Source organism: Benincasa hispida, chromosome 6, assembly GCF_009727055.1.
Source record: "Benincasa hispida cultivar B227 chromosome 6, ASM972705v1, whole genome shotgun sequence".
In the NCBI taxonomy this organism is placed as follows: domain Eukaryota; kingdom Viridiplantae; phylum Streptophyta; class Magnoliopsida; order Cucurbitales; family Cucurbitaceae; genus Benincasa; species Benincasa hispida.
Window position 1 is genome coordinate 48,312,799 of NC_052354.1, and position 11,960 is coordinate 48,324,758.

Consider the following 11,960-nt stretch of genomic DNA (forward strand, 5'->3'; position numbering starts at 1 on the left):
ATACCTAAAGATAATAATGAGATTTCAATAAACTATGTCATAACAGGAAAAAGATGAAATTCAACTAATGTAGTTATTGACAACATTTTTTTCGTATAATGTTGTTGATAGGTCTTGAAAAGAACTATATTTTACATGTTAACTCCCTCTAGTTTATACTATTAATTTGCTTAATTTGTCAATTTTATAGGTAAAATAGTCTCAGGAGTATTTGAGAGTCATCACAACAAATTAGATTAAATTGGGGCAAAAAGGACCAAAAATATAGTCAAATAAGTCAAAACCGAGCAATGAATCAAAGGAAGAGAAGAAAATAAGGAAAAAAAAAAATATGAAAATGTGCAATTTTTTTGCCAACCAACGTCTTTTGTGCGACATTAAAAGCAGATTTCTGCTGTCTGTCATTAAAAAGTCAAGGCAGAATGCTAATATATAGGGCAACGTTGCGACACTACAAATTTTGACGGAAAGATAAAAAAATGCGTACACCTACACAAGGGAGCGTTGCAACGCTGCGACATTTGTGTAAAAGTAGTTTTTCAGCCATTTTTTACGAGAGAGAGACCTATTTTTACGATTTTGAGAGCTTTTCTCTGTATTTTTTAGAGATATTTATGTAATTTTCTTCAATCTTTGTACAAATTCTTGCAAGACTCAATGGACTTCTTGAAGATTTTGCCACTTTATGATTAGGTAAGTTATTTTATCTTGGGGATTATGTTAGGTTAGCCAATTCTTGAGAGTTTCCTTTAAACTTCCTCTCATAATTTGTTGTTCTTGAATGTTCTTGCTGTTAATTTCAATAACATCTTATAGAAATGGGTTGACGCCTCAATTTGTACATTTTTGTATGCAAAATTACATGGCTCTATAGCATAATTGTAATTAGGTTGCAAGAACTAGTAATTTTGATGGAAAGTTTGGACTTCTTTCCTATTTTCTTGAAAATATTTACTAGTTTAGAACATTCATATTAATCATGCTTGATTTTAGTCTTTTTAATTTCAAGAATGTCGTAGTTAAGAAATCCCAAGAAATGCATGCAATTTAGGAATTAAATGTGGAATGTCTTTAGGAAGCATTTATGAAAAAAATTAGGGTTAATTGGCTAATTAGGGCATTAGGGCTTAGCCTTAATGAATTATGGAACAATTAAATTTCTCGAAATCAATTAAGTCTATGATAGAATGTACATAAAATCCCCAGGATCCTTTTTCCATTGAATTTCTTACATAATTTCTTTTATATTCTCTCTCATTAATCTCATTACCGAAATTTCATATCAATTCTTGTTTTACTTTTACTTTATCTCTTGAAACCAATAAACTCCCTCCCACCGCTCCCATTTTGGATTTCAAAACTCAATTTTGCCAATTAATAAAGATTCTATGTGAATCGACCACGTGCTTCCACTATTACTACGTGTTAGTATTAGTAGTTTTGCATGTTTTACAAATTCTATTTGTTTTGGGTTAAGTTGAACTAATGACATCATTTTTAGCTTGAACAGTTGCTATTGATATTATATCTGAAAGTGAGGATATTGAACCAAAATCTGTTGAACAACATCAACATAGAAAAGATTGGCTTTAGTGGAAAAAAACAATCGAGGCAGAATTAAACTCACTTTCAAAATGTCAAGTTTTTGGACCAGTAGTCAGAACATCAGAAGGAGTCAAACCTGTGGGATACAAATAGGTATTTGTGAGGAAAAGAAATGTAAATAATGTGATCACAAGATATAAAGTAAGAGTAGTTGCAAAAGGTTTTTTACAAAGACCTGGTATTGATTATGAGGAGACGTATTCTTCGGTGGTGGATGCAATTACATTAAGATATTTAATTAGTCAGATAGTATATGAAAATCTGGACATACATCTTATGGATGTAGTCACAGCATATTTATATGGATCTCTTGATAATGATATTTGTATGAGAATCCCAAAAGGATTTAAGGTATCTGAAACATATAAATCAAATTCCCGAGAATTGTATTCAATAAAGATACAGGGATCGCTATATGGATTGAAACAATCAAGACGAATGTAGTACAATCGCCTAAGTGGATATTTGTTGAAAGTAGGATACCAAAACAATCTAATATATTCATATGTTTTTATAAAGAAATCACAGTCAGAATTTGCTATTATAACTGTATATGTTGATGACCTAAATATAATTGGGACTTCTGAAGAGCTTTCAAAGGCAATAGAATATATTAAAAAAGAATTTGAGATGAAAAATTTCGGAAGAACAAAATTTTTCCTTGGCTCGCAAATTGAGCATTTAGCATATGGGATATTTGTTCATCAGTCAACTTAAGTTTTAAAAAGTTTCTATATGGACAAAGCATTTCCATTGAACATTCCAACGGAAGTTCATTCACTAGATGTGAAGAAAGATATATTTCGACCTTGAGATCTTAAGTGATGTTTCCATGAAGGGGTGTAAATATATTGTATTCTTTTTAAGAGTATTAGATTATATGGAATATGTAATCTTTTTCTTTCACTAGGATTTTTTTCCCAATGGATTTTTTTCCTAGTAAGGTTTTAACAAGGCATACTTCATATATATATATATATAATGGGTATCTAGGGGGGTATTATAAATATCATAAATTATGTGTAAAATAGATACTCATTCTTTTGTCAAAAAGTCAAGATGTCACTCCCTCTACATTCCATATATATAGTCATAGTTAGGAATTTAAAACAAGCAAAGGAAACGAAACAACTGAAGAAAAAACGAAGAGGATAGAGAGAGGAAGAAGATGAAACGTTTCAGATGTTTTTCCCTTAGGAATTTTCTATATTTTTTCCTTGTATTTAGTGTTGGTATACATAGGCATTAAATAGCCTTATACATTTTTAATAATAAAGAATAACAAATATATTTGTACAATTTTGATTGGTTGGGATAAATATTCCCTCTAACAACTTTTTCTTCTAGAAAATGATGACATGGCCTGAGTGTGTTAACTGGGTGGCTGACTGTTTGTCCATGTATGTTGCTGACTTGTTCTTCTCTAACATCCCCTCTCAAACGAGAGGGTACGTCAAGTACACCGAGTTTGGAACGAAGAGACTGGAAGTGAGAATGTGTGAGAGGTTTTGTGAGGCAATCAGCAAGCTAACTTGCCAAAGGGACATAACGCACTTCCAAGGCTCCACGAAGGACATGATCTCGTATAAAATGAGCATCGATCTCAATATGTTTTGTTCTGGTATGAAACACGGGGTTGGTGGCTATGGCAGCAGCACTTAAATTGTCACACTAGATGATTGGTTTGACAGAGGACAACATCCCAAGTTTCGACAGCAGTTGATTAAGCCATATGACTTCAGATGCAATGTGTGCTAAGGCCCGATATTCAGATTCAGTACTAGATCGGGCTATGGCTGTTTGCTTCTTAGACAACCAAGAAACTAAGTTATTTCCAATGAATACACAGTAAGCTACAACGAATTTTCGATCATCAATGTTGGAGGCTCAATCTGTATCCGAGTAGGCAGAGACTGATAGGTCAGAGCTTGGTTAAAACAATAGACCAAAATGTTTGGTTGCACTGATGTATCGAAGGATGCATTTTACAACTTACCAGTGAGCATCATATGGTTTTTTAAGAAACTAACTTAAGTGATTGGTTATATAGGAGATGTCCGGTCGGGTTATGGTGAGATACTGCAAAGCTCCAATAGTGCTTCTATAAATAAAGGGATCCTCAAGAGGAGTACCATCGGTAATAGACATCTGCCAAGAACATTGGAGGATAGGGTGGGCTTCAAGTTTGTAAGTTGTAAACGATGTAGAAGATCATCAACATATTTTGTTTGATTTATAATGAGGCCAGAATCAAGATAGTGAACTTGAAGGCCAAGGAAATATATGAGTTGTCCCAGGTCTTTAAGAGCAAAAGTGTTTTCCAACGACCGGATGAGTTGATTGATTGTTGAGGGGTCATTACCAGTTACAATAACATCATCAACATAAACCAGAAGAAAAATAACAGATGACTGCTTGTTGTAGATGAATAGAGAAGAGTCAGACCGTGAGTTTATGAATCCCCATCGAAGGAGCTCCCTTGTGAGAGCAGCATTCTAGGCTCGAGGTGCCTGTTTTAGGTCATAAAGGGCTTTGTCAAGCTTGTAGACATGATGTGGGTAGGATGGATTTACATAACCGGAGGGTTGTGTCATATACACATTTTCTTCTAGAGTTCCATTCAGAAATGCATTGTCAAAGTCTAGTTGTCGTAGACTCCATCCATGAGAGGCAACAATGCTAAAAATCACTCGAATTGTTAAAGGCTTGACAACCAGACTGAATGTCTCAAAGAAGTCTATGCCCGGGTTCTGGTGAAATCCTTTTGCTACAAGTCGTGCTTTGTAGCGTTGAACTGAACCATCAGAGTTACGCTTGATTCTGAAAACCCATTTGTGCCCCACTATGTTCATATCTAGTGTAGGAGGTACAAGCCGCCAGGTCTGGTTTTTCATTAAGGCAGCATACTCAGCATCCATGGCCTGCTTCCATGGAGGAGAAGCTAAGGCATCTTGAGTTCGGGGTGATGACAGGTAGAAATGCACATCATCTTAGGCCTTTTATTTAGAATTATGAGGCTTGTTAAGTGAAATATGCGGCGAATATGTTAGGAATTCATGAGAAAATGAGTTTGCATCATTCGACATTAAGAATCTAGGCTAACCCACTATTATGCGTTATTATGCGTTCAACTGTCTATCTTTGTAGCTAACGCAAAAAGCAGACACATACATAGAAGTCGGGCTATCGCAAAGATGACCACATGCAAAGAATTTCTCCATCGCAAAGGTGAACGCATACGTTCGACGATGGATGTTGGGGCCATCAACCGCATGCGTCCATTGCATAAAGGTTGTGGTCGTCAAGTGAATACGGTCATCGCTGAGAAGTTGCGGCCATCGAGCGAATACAATCATCGCAAAGAGATTGCGGCTATATGATGATAACCATAATAGAGGGATGAATGCAAAGTTAGTGGAATGGAAGCATGAACGCATACCTCGGGAGAATCAAAAGATGTTGTTGACATTTCACCTACCACGCCGTTAGCAGCAAAGATTCAAAAAATGACCATCGCGCCACGAATGTCAGAATCAAAGCAGGTCCATTAATGCTGTCAGCGATCAAGCTCTATAAATAGAAGCAGTTGAGTAGAATTTCAATTTATCCAAGTTTCTAACTTCGGGTGGATCCTTGTGATCCAGACGAAAGCGTGAGAGAAAGCTTGAGAGTTCTTCACCTTCTTCATCCATTTGAGTGACGACCGGAGCCTTCGCTGGAGTTAGAGCTCGAGAAAGTCTGCTCCACCGGCCATCCATGGCACCACGGCAGCCTTGACACATATCTGTTGGAAGCAAGACATTGCTTCCAGCTAGCCTTTCCATTTCTCTTCTTTCCTTATATTGTATTGTATTACATTTTAGCTTAAGGAATTAATACATTTTGTGATCAATGCATTTCTATATTTCCTTGGATTCTATCTCCATCTTCATTTACTTAGCATCTTTAACTTTCATTACATCACTTAGTGAGACTATTAGAGTATCGTATACTTAATCATGCGGCATAGAAATATGAAGCATGTAGCAAACCACCGGGAGGTGTGCGTTGCGTGAGTGTTGTGAGAAAACCTTATTTTCTTAGTGTGAAGCTGTAGCAACACTTGTCTATAAGCGGACAGAATGCTTGTCTATGAGTAAAGTCAGCAACAACCAACTACCCGGGAGGGTAAGTGGTTGGTCGCATTAAACAATGTAAGCAAGTGTTCACTAGAGATAGGAATAATCTTATGTTAGCCAGGTTTATACGATTACCTTGTCTTATGAGCGCATCATTCATCATTTAGGCATACTTAGGAGAGTAGTCTAAAAACCAAATCTAAGACTCGAGAGAGCGGATTGGAATGCATAAGCAAGAATGGGGAACTTAGAGATAAGCTCCGTTTGGTATTACACAGCGTATGCACCCTACGGATAGGATATTGCATGCGTCCAGAAGTAGGATACGATGGTATGTGGCTATCACGCTTATATGTGAGAGACGTGAACGGGTTATGGAGGCTTAGAAATAGGCTTCTCGGCACTATCGCATATAAATAGCATGCGTCCTAGAATTAGGCACAAGTGTGTGTAGCATGATCGCATAGCTTGCGTTGGCTGTGGTTGTCCTTGCAGTCAAGCTTAAGGTTGCGATGAAGACATCCTCGCGTTTTATCTATTTTTCCATGCATTTTACTATGCGTCAACAGTTGTCGTGTCTCTACCTCTCAATCATATTCTCCGCGCTTAATCTGTTAGTTAGAAGTAGGAGTAGTTTGTAGCTTAAAACCCCCATCATTCTTTTATTCATCCACTGCAAACACATCACCGCTTACATTTAGCTACAAGTCCCTGAGTTTGACCTCGGATCACCCGAGAAACTTGCGTTCGTGTTATACTTGGCGCGAGTGCAAGAAAACTTGTGACAGGAACGCATGGTAATTGCATATGAGATCAACACATATTTCCATTCCAACGCATGACCACCGACGCATGAGAACTAATGCATAACCTAAGACATGCATCACATATTGCATCCCCATAATTTTCATCATCAAGAACAACCAATGCTTACATATTGTGTCCCTGGCAATGGCGCCAAAAACTTAATGACAACCCATTCTTGCTTATGCGTTCCAATCCGCTCTCTCAAGTCTTAGATTTGGTTTTTAGACTACTCTCCCAAGACTTGCTCTGATTCTGACATTCGCAGCACGATGATCATTTTCTAAATCTCTGCTGCTAACGGCATGGTAGGTGAAATGTTAACATCATCTTTTGATTCTCCTGAGGTATGTGTTCATGCTTCCATTCCACCAACCATGCGTTCATCCCTCTATTATGGTTATCATCATGTAGCCACAATCTTCTTGTGATGACCGCATTCATTCGATGGCCGCAACTGCTCAGCGATGACCGCATTCGCTTGACAACCGCAACCTCTATGCGATGGACGTATGCAGTTGATGGCCGCAACATCCATGCGTCGAACGTATGTGTTCGCCTTTGCGATGGAGAAATTTTCTGCATGCGGTCGTCTTTGTGATAGCCCAGCTTCTACGTATGCGTCCGCTTCCTACTTTAACTACAAAGATAGACAATTGAACGCATAATAACGCATAATAGTGGATTAGCCGAGATTCTTAATGTCGAACAATGCAAACTCATTTTCTCATGAATTCCTAACATATTCGCCGCATATTTCACTTTAAAATCCTCATAATTCTAAATAAAAGGCTTAAGATAACATGCATTTTTGTCCATCATCAGTGGGTTCGGTTGCCGACCAGTCAACAGAGGATGAGGTAGTGAGGATTTTTGGTTTGAAGATACCAGCTTTCCTTCAGGTTATCGTAGGATGAGTGGGTAAAGGAATAGGTTTGGCTGATAAAGGATTGGTAAGGTCAGGTTGAAGGTGTTGGGTGGAGAAGGCAGGAGGTACATGATCGGGTGGTGATGATATTGGTAGACGATCAGGTAGACAGTCAGGTATAGGTGAACGACCATTTAGAAAAGGATTTGGTAGACGATCGGGTGAAGAAAGGACAGGTAGACGATCGTTGGATGTAGGTAAACGATCGTGTAGGTAATCGGGTGTAGGTAAACGATCGTTTAATGATGAGAGAGGTGAACGATTGGGTTGGGTTGATATTGGTAGATGATCGTGTAGAGATGGTGTTGGTAAACAATCGTGTAGACGATCAGATAAGGGTAGGAGATCGGTGGTAGTTAAGCGATCGTCAAGAGGTGAACAATCATTTAGAGATGGATCATGTAGGCGATCGGGTAGACGATCTGGTATGGGTAAGTGATTGGTTGAGCGATCATGTAGTGAGGGATTTGGTATACGATCGTATAGGCGATGGGTATTTGGTAAACGATCGTGTGGTAAGGAATTTGGTATACGATCGGGTAGGCAATTTAGAGAAGGTGAGCGGGTAGTAGGTAAGCAATGAGCATTTGGTGTGCGATCGTGTGGTAACTGATTAGATACACGATCGGGTAGGCGATTGGTGATAGGTAAACGATCAGTTGGATTTTGTGGGCGATGACCAATAGGTGAGCGATCGTGTAGATGTGAGGTAAACGATCGTTGGGTTGAAGGTAGACGATCAAGTATGAGATCGTTCTGTGGTTAGGGATCATTGGTTGGAAGGATGGGCAGGGTGAGTGTGGGTGAGGGATTGAGCTGATTTTTGGTATTAGACTGGGATAAATAGGTGAAGGGAAATTCATCCTCATTGAAGGTGACATGTCGAGAAATGATGATCCAGCCATCTTTGGTCAAATATTTGAAGCCTTTGTGTTGTTAACTGGGGCCTAGATACACACATTTTTCTGAGTGAAAGTTGAATTTGTTGTGCTGAAAGGGTCAAAGGTATGAAAAACAAGCACAGGCGAAGACCTTGAGCTCTGAAAATTTTAAGTTCTTGTTAAATAAAATAGAGACAGGGGATTTACCTTGCAATAACTCTGTTGGGAGTCCATTTATAAGATGGTGGCAGTGAGGAAGGCATCCCACCAAAAGCTCAAGGGTAGGCTGACCTATGCTAGCAGTATGAGGCCGGTTTCTATAACATGTCTGTATTTTCTTTCTGCTCGACCATTTTGAGCAGAAGTGTAAGGGCATGATAGCCAGACTAAGATTCCTCTTAAGTTGCATAACTGATGAATTTTGGCATACTCACCTCCATTATCAGACTGCAGAGCTTTAATTATTTTGTTAAATTGATTCTTAACATAAATAAGAAAGTGTCGAAAGGCTTCCAAAGCACCACTTTTTTGTCTCAAGGGATAAATCCAAGTGTATCTACTGTAATCATCAACAAACAATATGTAATATCTAAAACCATCTGATGAAATAAAAGGGGCAGGTCCCCATAGGTCAGAGTGAATCAGTTCAAAAGGTTTGGTAGCATGGCTTTCAGACTTAGAAAATGGTAGACAGTGAGCTTTACCCAAAGGACATGATTCATAAAACAAATTATCTTCATTACTTTGAACTTTCAGATTACAAGCACTAATGATAGAATTCAAAATTTTCATTGAAGGATGACTTAGACGTTTATGCCAGATGGTTTTAGATACAGCTACATTAACTCTTCCTGTTTTTCCAGACAAAACTAATGCAGAAATGTTCTTATTTATGTTCAAAAGCCTTCTGTCCTCATTGTTCTGATTCTTCCACTCCTCTTTCCTTTCCACAGCTACTTGGTCCAGGTGATACAACCCATCCTTAAGGTTTCCTTTCAGTATTGTTTGACCCGTACGCTTGCCCTTAACAAAGCAATGCACATCATGAAATTCAAAATAGATGTTATTATCTTGGGCTAACTTAGATACACTAACCAAGTTCTTTGTAATTTCACGAACACACAATATGTTCTCAAGTATGACAGTGTTCTTTCCATCAGATAACAAGGTATTACCAACACAATATATTTGCAGTTTATTTCCATTTTCTACTATGACTTTCTCATTACCTGAGTATTCCCCTGGATTGTTCAAGTTTGCATAATCAGCAATGACATGGTTTATAGCTCCACTATCCACATACCAATTTGGATCAACAACTGTTTTTGGACCAGCAAAAGGATTGGAGTTTTGGGCAGCTATGAATGCAGTAGGGTTGGGTAGGGTAATGTTACCAGGATTTGAGCTCTGTCCTCCCTTGTTCTGTCCAAAATTCCCAACAAATTCTTTGTTAAAACGATTAAAGCACACAAGGGCTGAATGTCCATATTTACTGCAAACTTGACATGTAGGTTTGTTGCCACGTCCACGACCTCATCCTCGACCAGTGTTGGAGTTGCCATTGCTTCCTCCATATTGTTGATTAAATGAGGTCGAAAGTTGGTCTGATGATAGCTGTTCATCTGTTTGGATTCATTGGAGTTTCGACTTTGAGCCATATTTACAGCAGGCACAATGTTACCAAGGTTTCTTTGAGCATTTTGGTGTTCCAATCGTTTCTTATAGATGAGGAGCTTGGACTGCATATCCAGCCAAGAGATATCCGATTTGCCTTGTATGACAGCGATGACCGGATTGTACACTTCCTCTAGACCGAGAAGAACCTGAGATATCAAGCATCATCTAGGTACAGGACTTCCAGCCTATCCTAAGTTATCGGCATTAGTTTTTATAATGTGTAAATAGTCTTCCATTTTAGAGTTACCTTTCTTGGTAGTTTGAAAAACATGGCGAAGAAAATTTTCTTCTGCTCTTGATTGCACACCGAAGAGGTCTTGGGTAGCTTCCCACAGATCCTTAGCGTTGTTGAAGCCTAACAACTGCAAGGATACTTCAGGGGTCATCGAGTTATAGAGCCAGTAGGAGATCCGTTGTGACCCATTGTTTGAACAAAGGATTGACTGTTCTGGAGCGAGCGGAGCTCAACGAGGCTTCATCGGTGCTTTCAGCAACGTCCCCACCTTGAAGGAGACTGAAATCTTCAGTCATTGCTCGGAGGACAGGGTTTTTCACCTGTGAGATGGCCTTCTAGTTTGTAGCTTCTTAGGATGGGTAATGCAAGGGTTTTCNCAGGGTTTTTCACCTGTGAGATGGCCTTCTAGTTTGTAGCTTCTTAGGATGGGTAATGCAAGGGTTTTCCATTGTAGGTAGTTGTTTCGGTCGAGTTTCACTATGGTGATCTGGTTCAGCAATTGATTCAATGGTGGGTTGGTGAAAATGGTAGTGGTTGAGGAAGACGAAGCGTTTGAAGAGGCGTTGGCCATTAATAGGTTCTGATACCAACTTAGAAATTTAAAACAAGCAAAGGAGACGAAATGGTTGAAGAAAAAACGAAGAGGGTAGAGAGAGGAAGAAGATGAAACGTTTCAAACGTTTTTCCCTTGGGAATTTTCTGTATTTTTTCCTTGTATTCAGTGTTGGTATACAGAGGCATTAAATAGCCTTATACATTTTTAATAATAAAGAATAACGAATATATTGTACAATTTTGATTGGTTGGGATAAATATTCTCTTTAACAACTTTTTCTTCTAGAATGATGATGACATGGCCTGAGTGTGCTGATTGGGTGGTTGACTGTTTGTCCATGTGTATTGTTGGCTTGTTATTCTCTAACAGTCATATGTCTTGTAAATACTCAATTCTTGGTGTTCATGTAATCCACCTTCTACTTGCCAAATTGCCTATAAATAGTGGCATTTTGTGGATTTTGAAAGACACAAGCATTCGGCAAAGTCCATGAAAATTGGAGAAAGTAGAGAATTTAGATAAATTTATTATTTTATATTTCATTAATTTATTTTAATATTTATTTATTTATTTTATTATTATATTATATTATATTTATTTTATACTATATTTTATTGGTATTCACATTACCGTTATGCTCTTCAAATTAACACCCTATAAAACATTTTTATTCTCATGCATTCTTCCTATATCAGCCACCCATTAGACTTTACCCATGAAATTACAATTACCTAAAAGAGTACGTTATTATATATGTGTACTCCGCTAAATAATTTGACAAAATAAAATAATGATATGAGAATTAATTTATTATCAAATGTACACAAAATTTTGTCAAAAAGAAAAAAAAAACAAAACGTCGACAGCAGGGTTCGAACCTGCGCGGGCGAAGCCCAACAGATTTCAAGTCTGTCTCCTTAACCACTCGGACATATCGACGATGACGTAGTGGTATCAAGATTAATCATAATTATTGTTAACATTTATACTTAATTTTGAATTTCTTTTCTCCGTAAATTTACATATTTATTGTTTAATAATCATTCTAATTGTGTTTATTATATTTTCTCTGTGTGAAGTTGTATTTAATTATCCAAAAGTAGGTTATTTTTCAGTGATAATTTTTCTTATTTTAAGGTTTGTATGATTTTTTAGT

The 11,960-nt window shown here is 37.8% G+C and overlaps 1 non-coding gene across 1 annotated transcript; it reads right to left on the reverse strand.

The window, feature by feature from the left end:
- Positions 1–11,661: 11,661 nt before the first annotated feature.
- On the reverse strand, positions 11,662–11,743 carry TRNAS-UGA. The gene has a single exon. It is a non-coding gene; the product is annotated as a tRNA-Ser (tRNA).
- Positions 11,744–11,960: the final 217 nt, after the last annotated feature.